The following is a 14,806-nucleotide window of genomic DNA, read 5'->3' as shown; positions in this document are numbered from 1 at the left end:
ACATTGTTATCATTGTTTATGTTATAAATATTGTTTTTACCACTTTAAGAACTTTTCTTATGTAAATCTTTATGCCTGATGGCTGATCATTTCCCTTTTTGCAGGACACTAAAGCCTGTTTTCTGTTCAGCGGTGGCAGGAAAAGTGCAAGAAAATCCAACCTGAGAACGTACAGTAAATCAGGATGAGTTTCAAACCGAGATATTTATGAAGTTAGAAATAAAGGTAGCACTTTATTTGGCGGACATGACGCTGTCATAAACATGACATAGCACCTGAAAGAGTCTTTATGACTGTTGTCAGGAAGGGTCATTCGGTAAGTAATGACACTTTTAATGCAAAGTTGCTCTAAAAGTTGCATTGAAAGTTCACTAGAAGTGCCAAATTTGCGTCAAAGTGTCATTATTTACAAAATAATGCAAAGTTGGCACTTTTAATGGACTTTTAAAGCAACTTTTAGAGCAACTTTTCTTTAAAAGTGTCATTACTTACCGAGTGACACTTCCCGACAACAGTCACAGACATTCATAAAGACTCGTTCATGTTCATGACAGGTGCTGTGTCAGTCTTCTGGACACTCCGTCAAATAAAGTGTAACCGGAATAAATATTTTTACAATGTAAAAAAAAAAAAATTAAAAATAGACAAAGATCTGTGTGCTCAGTTAAGTTCAGGTAAACGTCTACGTGAGTTTTTAATTTACTTTTTATTAACATGGTTGAGGATGAGTTTCATGCTATGTTTCACTGTACTTTGTATTGTTATTTATGGAATAGTTTGCTCGTGAAAATGCGACAGAGAAACCATAATGTTGAATAGACTTTTGTTTCCGCAACAATTATTGAACATGCTTGGCAACAAAAACGGGGAGTTTCATATTCCTTACAGTTCGCTGTTTTTAATGAAATTCAATTTTTTCAAATGTTCCATAATGTCCGAGAAGACGCCATCTTGACGTCCTTTCAGCTGCATGTGATGTATGGTGTCTTACAAATACATGTGATCCGTACAAAAACAACAAAAAAAACAATACTTTAACGCTTTAGACATGTTGTTTAACCTTTGCTTTGCTGCTACCACATTCAAGCACCTGAGCACATCCAGAAAAAAAAAAAAGTTGGAATGGAGAAATATTAACCAGAAGAATAGAATATTTTTTCATAAATCTTTAAAATCGTCTGCAGGATTGCAAATCAAAACTTATTGAAAGGGATTTACTGAAGAGGCTGAATTCCTGAGGTACGACCGCTGGGAAGAGACGCACAGTTTCTTCATTTGTGAGTGAGAAATGATTGAAATCATCATCATCATCATCATCGACCGGGCTAACAGGAGACCCTGTTCGCAGGTCGCACCGGCTCGCCGCTCGTCATGAGCTCAAACACTGCCTGGAAACGCACGGCGAACCCTGAGATGGAGCACAACTGAGACGTTTATTCCCCCTGATGATGTTGCAAAATATTTAATCGCTGGCAAAAGAAGAAGAAGAAGAAGGTCTTTGAGTGCAGAAGGAGACAGAACAAGTGTTTAAAAAAAAAACATCCCTCCTTTTAGTGAACTGAAGTGAGAGATTGAAACCAGATGACGCTGTTCATCTCCCAGCTTGATCTTATTCTGGCTTTATTTCAATTCATCCTTCAAGTAATCTTGAGGAGGATCGTAAGGTAAACAGCAGCGCTCCCCTCGGGGGCAGAAACTACGGGAACGGTTTGGAAGAGCGCTAAAATACAAACGCCAACAGATGCTAATCACGTTTCACTTTTCAGAAAGGACGCCGTGTGGCGATTCGCTCCAAAACTGACAAACATCCACCGGCTGGGGAAATTATTCACGCAGCGTGAACGTGTTGATGCCTGACTGATAATCGAAACCGGCCACAAACTCTCTGTAACGTTTCAGTTATAAAACTCCGTCTCCCTCCAGAGTTTTGGAAGTCTTTCGTTTGTTCATTCTCCTGTTTATTTTTCCTTCTGTGCGGCAAACATGCACCTCAAAAATGAAGTGAACTGGATGACAAAAAGTAGTTCAAAGTGTTTTAAAACAAAACAAAACAAACCAACAAAAAAAAACCTCAGCATGTCTGAAAGTTATCTTTTTGGGGTTAAAAGGTATAATCTGCGACAGAACCCGAGAGAAGCATCAGATTTTCACCCAAAACCTCTTCGAAAATCACCGTATTACACAACAGTGTGTTCAGTCAGAGGCACCGTTGTGAAACAGACTGCTACAGGAGACCCTATCAGCAGCATTAGCATCTTCGTCAGTTCATTTAGGAAAGTTGTGTAATGTAAGTTACAACGTTTCATTTTCCGTTAAGGTTAATAGAGTGTTTTTTGAATTTGAATTGAACATTGTGTGAAATGCTGTGTTGTGTCCTTCGCACCACATCACCTTCATTTGTTCACTTTACAAAATATAAACAGATTGTGATAGAACAATTGTACGTTTCTTGAGCTTTGGTGGGATTTTCTGATTCGTTTTTACATGTGTAACAGTTATGATTCAGTGGCTTAGCTTAGCAAAATGCATTCCTCTGCAAATGGTTCAGGATTGAAAATTATTGACAAATCATAGTCCACCAAATATATACATATATATATATATATATATATATATATATATATATATATATATATATATATATATATATATATATATATATATATATATATAATATGAATAAATCCAAACAAAAGAAATATAACAGTCTTGAAAGTACTTTTTTTAGACTGACACTTGCTCCCAAAAAGTCAGAAATTTAAATGACTGCCATGATGTGAGGTTATTTTTTTTTACTTTGCTTTAAAAGGGTCTTTTAAGCTAAGTGAACTTTAATTCCAAAATTTCTCCAAAAATGACAATTTTGGAGAACTACACATGTTCAGGAAAGATGGCATTTAGATGCCCTACATTCCAAAACTTTCGATGCAGAACAAGACTTGCAGTTTTGGAGCTACTCTGACCCAGTCATCTGGTCATGTCTGGTCATAATGCTATGCCTGGTTGGTTTGGATAAGCTCAGGGAAGGGCTCAACGAGCAAGGAAGTCGACCAACGGACGGCATGTATGACATTTATTGATCCTGAAACAGAAAACCAGACGGGCGGGGAAAACCTTCTGGCTGCTACAGATTTGATAACCAAGGAGAGAATTTAACCCGGTGATAAACCAACAGAGAGACGAACACGGTGCAGGAGGAGGACGAATAAACAGGTGAGTGGCAGCAGAGACGCAATAAAACAAACAACAGACGTCGAGACAAAAAGAAGAAAACCAATAACCAGACAGAAGTTGGACGTAACGACTGAAAGTTTGCATATGGGGTGTTAAACTCATAAACAGATTCTGGGCTGCAGACGAGGAAATGATCGATGCAGACAGAGACTGAAGAGTAAGGCGACCTCCTGAGGCGACCTCAGATGCATCTCAAAGGTCACAGAGTTCATATGTAGTCAGTCAGAAAACAGCCAATAAGAGACGGAGGAAGGGTCTTAGTGCTGCCAAGCATGCTTATGTACGCGCTGAAACGTGTGGTAATGGTGGAGAAACGGCATACCGCTACAGGAAACTTTATCCGCCATCGTCAGTGGACATGCTAACTAATAATAATAATAATAATAATTCCTCAAACTTATATTGAGCTATTTTCAAAGACTATTTCTGAAAGAAAAAAAACTGGCCTGAGTAGCTACGGGGTGTCCAGTGTGGCAAAGTAGCTGTAATGTAGCGGCAAGGGAGAAATACATGCACAACGGTGATTGACAGTGTTAAGGCCCTCCCCCTTGCTCTGATTGGTTGTTTCTGACTGAGCTGTGTATTTCTGCAGATGGCAGTAGAACCACAGAGGAAGGCAGAAGAGATAGATTTTTTTTCCCAGATGATGCGTCTCATAATATACACTGTGCTGACTTAGTGGCAGCTTTAATAAATATATAATATGTTATATATATATATATATATAATATACTGTATGTATGTACATAACGTTAATATAAGTTACATACTGCAGGTTTAAGAGCAGATTCTCTGCGTTCACTCTGAACCGTCAGTCCGATGGCTTCGTGCCAAACGTCAGGCCAGCAGCCACAACACAGAGCATGGAGCTCAGAGAGGGGACGCAGTGAGGACACACGGCCGGACAGACTGACAGGCGGGGCTGCGCTGTCAGCATCTGGTCTGAGTTGAGAAATCAGGGCCGCTTCATTAGGAGGCAGCTCATTGCAACAGTTTGACTGGAAGTCCTCATAATCTGGCTCTGCTGCCAGAGTGGAGAGGAATTAGCTCTCCGGCTATGACTTTGTCCAGATTTTTTTTTTTTTTACACAAGAACAGCAGACCTGCAGACTGATCATCTCAACACATGAATCAATCACAGTGTCCTGCCAAAGGCATCTGGAAAAGTGACTTCACTGGAGCCATTTCAACATTTCTACGGCTCTGCAGGTTAGAGGCCCGAGTTTTCTGACGTTTGTTCAAAGAGAGGAAAGGAAAGACAGCCCACCACTAGAAGATCGGTTTTAGGTTGCATAATGTGTCCTTTTTGCTCCGTCTGTAGCTGAAACCTAAACCAACCTGCCGAATTTATCCCCGAGAGGAGAATAAATTCAAACTGACCGCTGAAAGGCGCGCAGGGGTCCGCGGCCCCTCTGTCCAGCTACATAAAACCTGTTCAGGGCCACAAATGTTACATAATCTTTTGGAAGAAAAAAAAAATGTAGCTAATAATGTAGCTGATAAATATCTACTGTAAAAAAAATGTGTTATTACGTGTCAACCATCACTTTATTTCGTTTTTCTTAAAAAAAAAAAGAGAGAGAGAGAATACCCCAAAAATATTGCAATATATTTTCTTCTAATGAATGTTTATATTTGTAGAAATTGCTATTAAAATCCTTAATTTTCTCTAAGTTTGTGTCTGTAGGCTGATGGCGCTGGGAATGTGAAAAGAAGCACATCCAACCTAATGACAAAAAAAAGAAAAGAAAAGGTTGTTTTGGACTCATTTGTTGTGGATAATTTCATCCAATTACTCAATCAAAAAAAGCGACAAAAAAGTTTTTAAGCTGCTAAAACTTGGATTTTAAATTACATCTTTATTTAGTTGGTTCTTTAGTGGGTTTTTTTTTTGTTGTTTTGTTTAGGGGTGGTTGTTTGGTGTTTTTTTTTTTTGGCCAACTGACTTCCGGCTTCATCTTCCTCCAGACAAATTCACGCAGTCGGACATGGAGGCTTCTCTCTCTCTCTGCCTGCGCTCTAAAGTGTTCATGGCTCCTTTCTGCAGCTGGTCAAACGCCCGCTGTTGTGCAACCCTCCTTGCTGAGCAGTGAACCCGCCGCTCCCCGCAGCGAGCGGCGGGTTCGTCAGTGGCTCGTCTTCGTGGTTAGGGGGCGTCCTTCACGAAGGAAGCAGCTGCTCTCCTCCCATTCGCTGAAACTGTAGGTGTGTCGACGGAGGGGTGTGTGTGTGTGTGTGTGTGTGTTTTCTCGTCTTTCCCTGCCGCGCCGTCACTCGTGACGCCACTTCCGGCGGGGTGGGAGCACCATGTCTCTGCTGCGCGTGGATGTGTTGGGGGGTCTTTGACAGGAGAGGCGGCGGCGGCGGCACAGCGGGGAGAAAACGTGGGACGTGATCGGCGTCAGGGACAGTGGCCTCCCCCGCCCCCTTCACCTCCCTCGTCCTCTTCTTCTTCTTCTTCTTCTTCTTCTTCTACTTCTCCACTCAACGACCCCGCGTGAGCCTAGCGAGGTTTTCCAACCCAGGGGATGATGGCAGCGTTGGACCGCGCTGTCCGCTCTAAGGTACAAATCCACATTTTATCCAATCAGTCCGCCCTCCTCCTGCAGGAGCTAAGACGCTTCCATCAACTTAGTGATTTTTTTTTGGTTGCACACCAAACAAATGCACCGATCGACTTGCAAGTTCGTCCGGCTCTGACTTCTGCACTTTGCCAAATAAAAAACAAACCAAAAAAAAAATCCCTGCTGCTGCAGGAACCTGAAAGCAAATGGCATTAATTTCGCAGCTCTAGGCTGGCTAAACAGGTTCTGCTCAGTACGCCTGCGCAGCTTGCTCATCAATAGGCACGACACTCTCGCTATAGAGCCAAACAATCACCGCAAACACCGTTTACAGGCTTGTTGTTGCTCTGCTCAACAGTCTGTGGATGTCTGTTAAAAACAGAGCAACTAACTGTTGCAATGAAGTAAGAGGAACCAAAACGCTGTTTAAATTCACACATTCATATAGCAGAGAAAACTCCTGTAAACTGGACAGGAAAACAAAAGGCGCCATTTCTGTTCCTCCATCAGCCTTAATTGGCAATTAAGGTTTGAAAATGTTGTTTCTCTTGATCCAAAGCTCGGAGTTCTTTAGTTTTCTGTCTATAATCAGCTTGTACTTTGATGCACTTTTTGTTTTGTTTGTTTTAGTTTCGAGAAAATCAGCTCACATGCTGGTTTTGTTTGGTTTGACTTTATTTCCTTTTGGGGGGGGGGGGGGGGAACAAAAGTGGCGTTTACCTTGAAAAAGATTGATCTGTGCTTCACTAAAGTTGATGTTTAGGTAACGGCACGTGGAAATTTTGTTGTTGTTTTTTTTGTTGTTGTTGTTTTTGCACGCCTACTCACGTTTTCGACATTTCTGTGTTTACTTTTTACCACCTTAATGTCTGTTTTTCCACTTTTGGTCCTGACGAACAGTGACAAGCGATGACTAGTCAAAAAAAATAAAATAAAATCCTTGGAAATAATAATAATGTGTAGCTTCTGGTTGGCAACGCCTTCATAACCCTAAGACCGACCCAGCTTTCTCTCTTAAGTCACTCGTGTTCATCTCTGACACGTTCAGGTGCATTGCAATACATTTGCACATCTTAAAAAAAAAAAAAAAAAAAAAGTACTTTCTCTAATTCAGTCCTTCAAAGGACTGAATTACAAACGCACATGCAGCTGCGTGTACGTTCGAACATATTCATTAAACACAAAAATAGATTTCAGGGGATTATTTGCTATTTTCCACCATAGAAAAAAAAAAACCCCAAAAAACTAAATGTCTCAGAAAAATGCAGTACTGCTGGAGAGTAACAACAAACAGATTTTTATTGCAGAAATGTTACGGGGGGTTTTTTTTCTTCTATGTTATAATTTTTATTCGCTGAAAGCAGTGCTGCCTTGACAGTGGTCCACCAGACAGTTTCTGACACCCTGTGCTGTGCTGTAAAGTTAAGTGGAAGGAAAACCCTTCTTGTGTTGGTCCCAAACAAGCAGTCGCGTACAGGTTTGAGCACTGCCAACAAGTGGGACAAACGAGAAGAAAAACAAAACTAATTTCTGAAGAAGCTGTTTGTTTACAGAGTGCTGCATTAATGCACGATAAGTGGAGGGAGAAAGTCCGTATACTTTTTCAATTGCGACCAGCCGCAATTCAATTTTTAGATCGAATGGAAGTTATTAGAGAGACATTTTGCCAATAAATTGAATATTAATATGTTTTTTCTATACCCATGCCCCGTTTTCAAGAAGAAGAAGAAAAAAAAAAAAGCTCCGACAATGCTTTTCACCCTGACGTCCAGATTAAACATAATAAACATAATTAGCTTACCACCTTTCATAGAATCGAATGTTGCACAGCCGGTTCTCCGCAGGCTAGTAGCGAAGAAGCAAACATGTAAACGGCGATCAGTAAGTAGAACAAACAAATAGTACAGAGACGGGATATAAAATTCTGTTCAATTTATGATTACATTTCACATAAAGTGGAAAATGACAGAAGGGTCCAAGTAAAAATGAAGTCGCAAAACTTACATGAAATGTAACAAATAGACGAACTAAATACTGAAATATACTTAGAAATAAGACGGTAGATCAGCTTCAACTCAGAAATCAAAAATGCTCTTTACATTTAGTCCCGTGAGGTTTGCTTAGTCTTAAAGTCAGACTCCATGTTGTGTCGGCCTGCGTTTCAAAGATCGCCTTGTCTAAAACTGAGCGTTGTTAGAAATCCATTTGGACTTGTGTCATCTATTAAAGAGGTGGCGTCATTTATTGGTTGGTTTTTTTATTTTTTTCTTCCTTTCTGTTCTCTGCTGTTATTAAAACAAACACGTTTACACGTACTGGAAATGTGACAGAATCTCCGAACCAAGCCCCGATCAAGTACCAAGGTCAAATCCTGTTTATTTTTAACTAACCAGTGATAACCGAGTAGGTGGCGTTACGGCAGAAGGTGAGACGTGAAACTTGTATACTTTTTGTTTCCTAGAAGTTTTACTGGCAGTTTTGAAAGATTTTCTTTTGTTCACACTTTTGTGATTTTTAAAAAAAAATATTTGTGTTTTTTTTTGGGCTGTTGTTTTGTGTCTAAGCAACCATCAGGCTTTACCGTGTGTCCTAACAGTATCAATTCAGAGCCCTGGACTATAAATAGTAGCAGGCATAAGCTAAAAAAAGGTTCTCCTTTTATTTTACTAAAGTCTGACTAGTTTAGATTCAGCATCGTCATGTTGGACGACGTCTTTGTGCTATCAAGTTTGTTTTTTTTAAAAATGTGAAATAGTTCAAAAAAGAAGATTGATGAATTAAACTGTTTGCCAAAAATACTTTGTCAAAGCACCTTCTGATTTATTTTCAACATTGTGACTTCCGTTGAAACTCTTTATTCTGAGTTAGTGCAGCTTCCTTTAGCTAAAGTCGTAGTTTAGACACCCAAAGGAATCAAACACATCTAAATGAAATGAATGTATCCTCTTGGGTTTAGGGTCGTAATTCAGGTATAATTTGAGTATTAGGGATGTTAATGAGCTGCATTAAAAAAAAACAAAAAAAAAAAAACACTTGCCATGGTTACGCATCATAACGACTAATCTAGTAAGAGCAGAAAAATCCTCTCAGAAGCTTCCAAAACCAGAGGGAATAATTGTCAAAACGATCGAAGCCCTTTGAGAAAGCAGTACACTAACCCTCGCCTGAAGAAGACACTGAACGTAACTTTCTTTTTCACAAAAAGTTGAACCAATCTGAGATGGCGTGAGATTTTAGCGGTTGTAGGGTTTTTCTTTCGTATTTGACGAAAGCCATTTCTCACGAATTATTCTATTTAATCCAAAAAAAAAAAAAAAGTCTTATAAGTCTGTGATTTTGGCCCTTGTGGCAGAAAATTGTGACACCGCTACACAGTTTACCATTTAACTCGCCATATCTGAGCCTTTATTAGAAAAAGTGCAGTAGTTTGGTGTGATCACGCTCCCTTTTTTTAAAATTTTTTTTTTATTCATACCTCTCTTCAGGCTCCTCTTGGATGCTGATTGTTCGCACATGAAGGTCGGAGCTGCAGCGCAATCGTTGGCTGCTCTTTTTTATTTTTTATCACAGAAGGAAGCGGCTCAGTCGCCGACTTGACTTTTACATCGATGCTTTATGACAAAAAAAAAGCCCGCTGGGAATCCATCTGGCTTTCACAATCACTCCCTACCGGCCTGCAGAGCATTATTTATATACCATGATGGCACAATAACCGGAGAGAAAAGTTGGACAACAGCGACATTACATAAACTTCCAAAGCAATCTTGCAAAAAAGCTTTTAGGGAGGTTGTCATGAGGCACTGCTGTAGGAGGTGGATTGGGTTCTCCGTGACACAACACTCTCCTGTCTGCTGCATATGTCTAGGTGAAGGGGTGAGGTTGCAATACAGAAGCCTTTTCTTCCAAAGAAAACACACAGGCTTGTGTAATGTCTCCCAGAACCTGGAGAGAAGGAGGAAGTGTTGTGATTGGACGAAACCGAACCGTAGCGTATGGTTCTTAGTCGCGTGACATCCTGGTCACCGAGAAATGGTGGCGGTATCATGAGGATGTGGAGTTACTGGGTTTTGCCAAGTAAAGTTTCAAACAGCCGTCAGCTTTGGCTCCTGAACTTCATGCTAGAAAGTTGAATCTAAAGTTCCTTTAAAAAAAAATTTTTTTTTAAAGTACAGCGGATAATTGAATATTTCAACAAATTCTTTCACGTGTAGATACAAGAAACTATCTGGGTTCCCAGGAGCTTGCTTTTTTTTTGAAAAGAAAAAGAAGAAAATACAGTTAGCCTCTAAAACATTCAATATGGCCGACATGGTCGTCGAGGGAAATTTATTTTTGGCACTAAAACTGCCAATATCTATTACAGTAGAATACTCTGCTAATGCTAAAAATCACGTAACTCGCACAACCATTAGCAGAAGCTAACGCTAATGGCCCTAAATACGTAAAACAATTTGCGGAAGCTAACGCTAAACCGCTAAACACATAAAGCATTTAGTAGAATCTAAGTGCTTAAAACAATCAGCGAAAGCTAACGCTAAACCGCTAAACAAATAAAATGATTTTCAGATGCGAATGTTGAAACGCTAAACACAGAAAACAGTTCGTTTAAGCTAATGCTAACCGTTAAGACGATTGTCTCAGTCTGTCACTCACCTTCATCTCCTTCCAGTTGACGACTGGTTTGAGAATCACAAACAGCAAAGTCTTCAGTTTCTGATTGTGCTACATATTGTTACGTTGAAGTTGTACGAACAGGATGAGTTGGAAACGCGTGATGTGGCATAAAGTTCATGGAGGTCGTGAAAATGGGAAACACTTCATGGCAATAACTGGTTTAAGAGATTTTCATCCTGAAGTTTAAGTGGCTAATGGTAAATATAAAAATAATATGTGACCTGAGGGGTGACCATACAATTTTCCCCTCAAATTTGTGTCTTGTTGAATTCTGCAGGACAAACGTCACACTGATGTGAAAAAAGAAAAAGGTCTCTCTTTTGTTTTGTTTTTTTAACTTTACACCTCTGTTGAAAATAATGAATTTATTTGATCTCCCAAATAACCAGAAGAAAAGAAAAATGTGAGCACGTAGTCTCAAAACACTGCTCAGACGTTACTGCCTCGTTATTTTCACCCTACGGCGACCGTCGTCGCGTTTTTCTTCTTCAGCAGCTTCTGCCGAATATTCCTCGGCAGCTTTGCCTTCAGACAGGTATTCAGCTCTGCCCCTGTACGCGGCCCAGGGAGAGTGTAGATGAGAACACGGTATAAAGCACAGCTGCCCCAGCCGGGCTCCTCAAACTGGACTTTCAGGTTCTCCACCCCGGGCGAACACATTCGAGGGCTCACCATCTGTCCCGGTTGCAGAAACGTGAGCAGAATGAGTGACGGCAGCAGAAATTCCTGTTATTTTTTGTTGATTGAGGTTTTAACGCTGGAAGCTTTTGTTGATGCGAAGAGTAAGTGCAAAGACGAGGTCTGAGGACTTGTTGAAGCCACGCCCACATGCCTGGAATAGATTAGATTAGGATGAGTTTGATCGCACTTCCATGGACGGCACACACAGAACGATCTTCATTAATCATCATCTTCTCCTTCTACAAGGGCTCTAAAGTGGACAAAAAATTCAGGTCTTTACGATGCAACATTTAAAAAAAAAAAAAAAAGATGAATATTTTCATAATTGACTTTTTAATGGGAAATGTATCCAGTCCAGTTTAACTGAACATATTGGTTGATTTGATTAATTTTAGTTACAAAGAAGTCTCAGATGGACGTGGTTCATAATATTCATTTCATGGAGACACCAGCTTCTTTCTTTAGAGTTGAGTTGAATAAATGTGAGAAATTGTGGAAACTCTGGTTGAACTACATGAAACCGATCGGATCCTCTTTGAAAATAAACATTTGGATATCGTCACCTTCCTAAATTAATGGCATAAGTCGTTTTTGTTTTTTGTTTTTTTGCCCAAACTGATTTTCTGCCAAAGTCACTTTTGGCAGAAATGACGTCATTATTATAGGAAGGTGACGACATTTTTTTTTCTGCTACCAAATTTTGATTAAATATATATATATATATATATATATATACTGTATATGTATATATATATATATATATTTTATTTTATTTTTTTCTGTCTTCTGAAAAATAGACAAAGGAGGATTGCAAATTAGAATGTGCGAGACAGAAACATACTGCCAAAAATGTCAACGACTAGACATTGCATACGTTAACTGTTGTTTGATAAAGTGTAACATAAAAGATAAGTCTCAAAGTAACAGTAGCCTCAGATCATGATGCTGCCACCGCCTTGCTTCACTGTGGGTGTGATGATCCTGCGGCGCTATTTATTGTTGTCTTAGTAACGAACTTTTACTTTCGGGACTGTGAATCAAACTTTAATTCGGGTTTGATCCGACCCCTCCAGCGACATTTGGAGATGTTAGCAAGACCTGGATCTTTTCTTTTCTTTTTTTTTTTAAAGATGCAAATGAGCAAATGTCAGAAACACCATAGTCAAGTCTATTTGTTTTGTATATTTTAGTAGTTCAAAGAGGCGCCGCTTTTACTTAAAAAATAAATTCAGTCTTTTCACCAGAGGTGTGTACACACTCTGAACCTGTGCTAACACACAGAAGCAGAGAACATTTTCTCTCTTACCAAAACACCCCGGGGCTGCTTGTGCTCACCTCTCTGATCCTTTTGTTTTCCAACTCGTACCCGACATCGGCCAGCTTTGACCTTCGTCTGACCCGCCCCGGCCGGCCCAACCCCCCTCTGAGCCTTCCTCATGGTAAAGTCCCTCTGACTTGGACAGGATTGTGGCCCTGCAGCCAGACTTACAGTAAGCAGCTCTGAACAGGAGATTGTCTGGGTTAATAATCAGGAAGGGATGCAGTATGTAAGCTACATTTTCAAACGGGTTTTGCTTTTACTGGTGTAATAGTTGAGTGGGAATCAGTTCAGGGGAGCAATTATGTACTTTTTGAGATGTACAGTATGTGGTTGCATTATATTCCCACCCTCCCCAAAAAAGCTGTTAAATACGGAAAATACTGACTAGAAATAATTTTTCCACCATCGTTTTGGCGCCCCCGATAATGTAGCACCCACATTTGTTGCATATAGTACATAGCCCACTGAATTAGTTAATCTGTGGAAACTGTCCTAGCTTGATCTGTGGCACTTTTTTTTTAAATAATACATATCAACTCTTATCAGAACCTCGTAACAGTAGGCCATTCAATGAGAGAAGCAAATGTTGCAAATGTTGATGGTAACTCTGAAGGAGCTGCAGATGCTACTAAGAGGAAGTTCTTCCTCAATTGACGCACGTCACGTTTTACCTTTGACACTCAATGTAGGACAGATTGCTGGACTTTTTTTGATCAGATATAATGATTCTCCTGAACAGAACCGATTCAAAAACAAAGACAAGAGTACCGCATTCAGCAGCATCGGCCGTGACAATAAATGGCTCATGTTGATTGTTTTATAGAAAATAATAGAGAGCTTTTTTTATTTTTTTGGTTTATTTGTTTCTGATGCTGCCTTTCATGTCTTCCACAAAACCGGACTCTGTTGAAAAATGGCTTAAGTTTGTGGCAAACAGTTTATCCAAAATGGAAACGGATGGGAAATTGACGGACATTTTGGGGCAAATTGAGCCGTTGCTATGACAGGAATAAGACTGTCAGACAGCAACATTCTTCAGTCAGAGGCTTCTTTAAAGTCGTTGCAAATCTGACTGCTACTGGAGATACGTTACTGCCCCACAACATCAAACATCCACAACAGCTCTCTAAAGATGCTTGGTATGAGTTAGGGCAAAATTTAATTTCCCTTTTGGATAATTTAAGTATTTTTGAATCGAATTGAATTTGAACTCCGCCGAATGGTTTTTGTTTGGCCCTTTTACACCAAGACAGTTGAGAACAGTAGACTCAGAAAATGTTAGAAATTTTCTGTCTTTTTTTTTTTCTACGCACATTAGTTTGTCTTGTCATATGTTGTTGATACACAATGATTTACAAAAGTTGCTGTTTTCGGCAAAAATCAAACACCTTTTCTGATTATTTAAAATGTATATTTAGTTTATTGTCAAGCAGTCTAATAAAAAAAATTACTAATTTCTTTTGCGTTTTTGAGGACAAAAGTTTAATTCTCTTTAAACTCTTATTTTTTGGAATGTACAATTTGAGTCCTTTAAGTTGACAATTTTTATGTGGCTACTAGGAGAAAAACCTCCCAAGGACACCAGGCCCGCTGTGACATATCAACATCATTCTTTTGCAAGCCCAGGGATGCTGGACACAAATGCATGCCACACATTTCAGATTTTTATCCATAAAAACCTAACCCGTCTATTTTCCTCCACCTCAAAAAATTTTTTGCACCACTTTGTGTTGGTCTAACGCATTCTAACCCATTCTAGTCCGTGATAAGAAAGTCACAAATGTGCATAAGTTTGTAACGCATCAATAATTTAACTTTGACAATGACGTTATAAAACGCAGACCAGCGATTGAGTGAAATTACGTTTCTGATCTGAAATGTGAGTTCTGCTTTCTAGTTGAGTCAGCAGATTTGTCCCTTTGGCCTGCAGCCGCTTCGTGAAAGAACACGCTAATGGCAGCTTCTGTTTCGAGCCCCTTTTTTTTTTCTTTTTCTTTTTTTAGTGTGCAGGAACATTTGGGTCTTTTGTTGTACTCTGTGAACTTAGCTGGGTGGCAAATTAGTGCTTTTCCGTCACCAAGCCCGTGTGCTGCATGCCTCTCCGCGAACACGTGGGCCGGTTTGGCAGCCCGAGAGGGGGAACTCGGTGCTCCAGCATCACGCTGGAAAATGAAACAAGATACACACAGCTGTCTTTGAGAGGACAAATCTCTCTCTCTGCTTCATGTTGTTCTTGTCTTTGTTTTAGAGATCGGACCAATCAGGCCACTTCGTACTCTGTTGTTGTTCAGCGGTGCAGGAAATTCCTTACTGGTTTGTGAAATTTAGGAGC

General features: G+C 39.9%; 1 protein-coding gene across 1 annotated transcript in view; it reads left to right on the top strand.

The window, feature by feature from the left end:
• Positions 1-14,806, top strand: part of pparab (peroxisome proliferator-activated receptor alpha b) — a 74,444-nt gene that overhangs the window by 30,449 nt on the left and 29,189 nt on the right. The window contains exon 5 of the mRNA XM_032590469.1: positions 5,203-5,798. The gene's annotated coding sequence lies outside the window, so the exon portion shown is untranslated. The remainder of the gene's footprint in view (positions 1-5,202; positions 5,799-14,806) is intronic.

Source organism: Xiphophorus hellerii, chromosome 2 (genome assembly GCF_003331165.1).
Source record: "Xiphophorus hellerii strain 12219 chromosome 2, Xiphophorus_hellerii-4.1, whole genome shotgun sequence".
Lineage (NCBI taxonomy): Eukaryota > Metazoa > Chordata > Actinopteri > Cyprinodontiformes > Poeciliidae > Xiphophorus > Xiphophorus hellerii.
The sequence above is the reverse complement of the archived record's forward strand: the minus strand, read 5'-3'. Positions and strand labels throughout refer to the sequence as shown.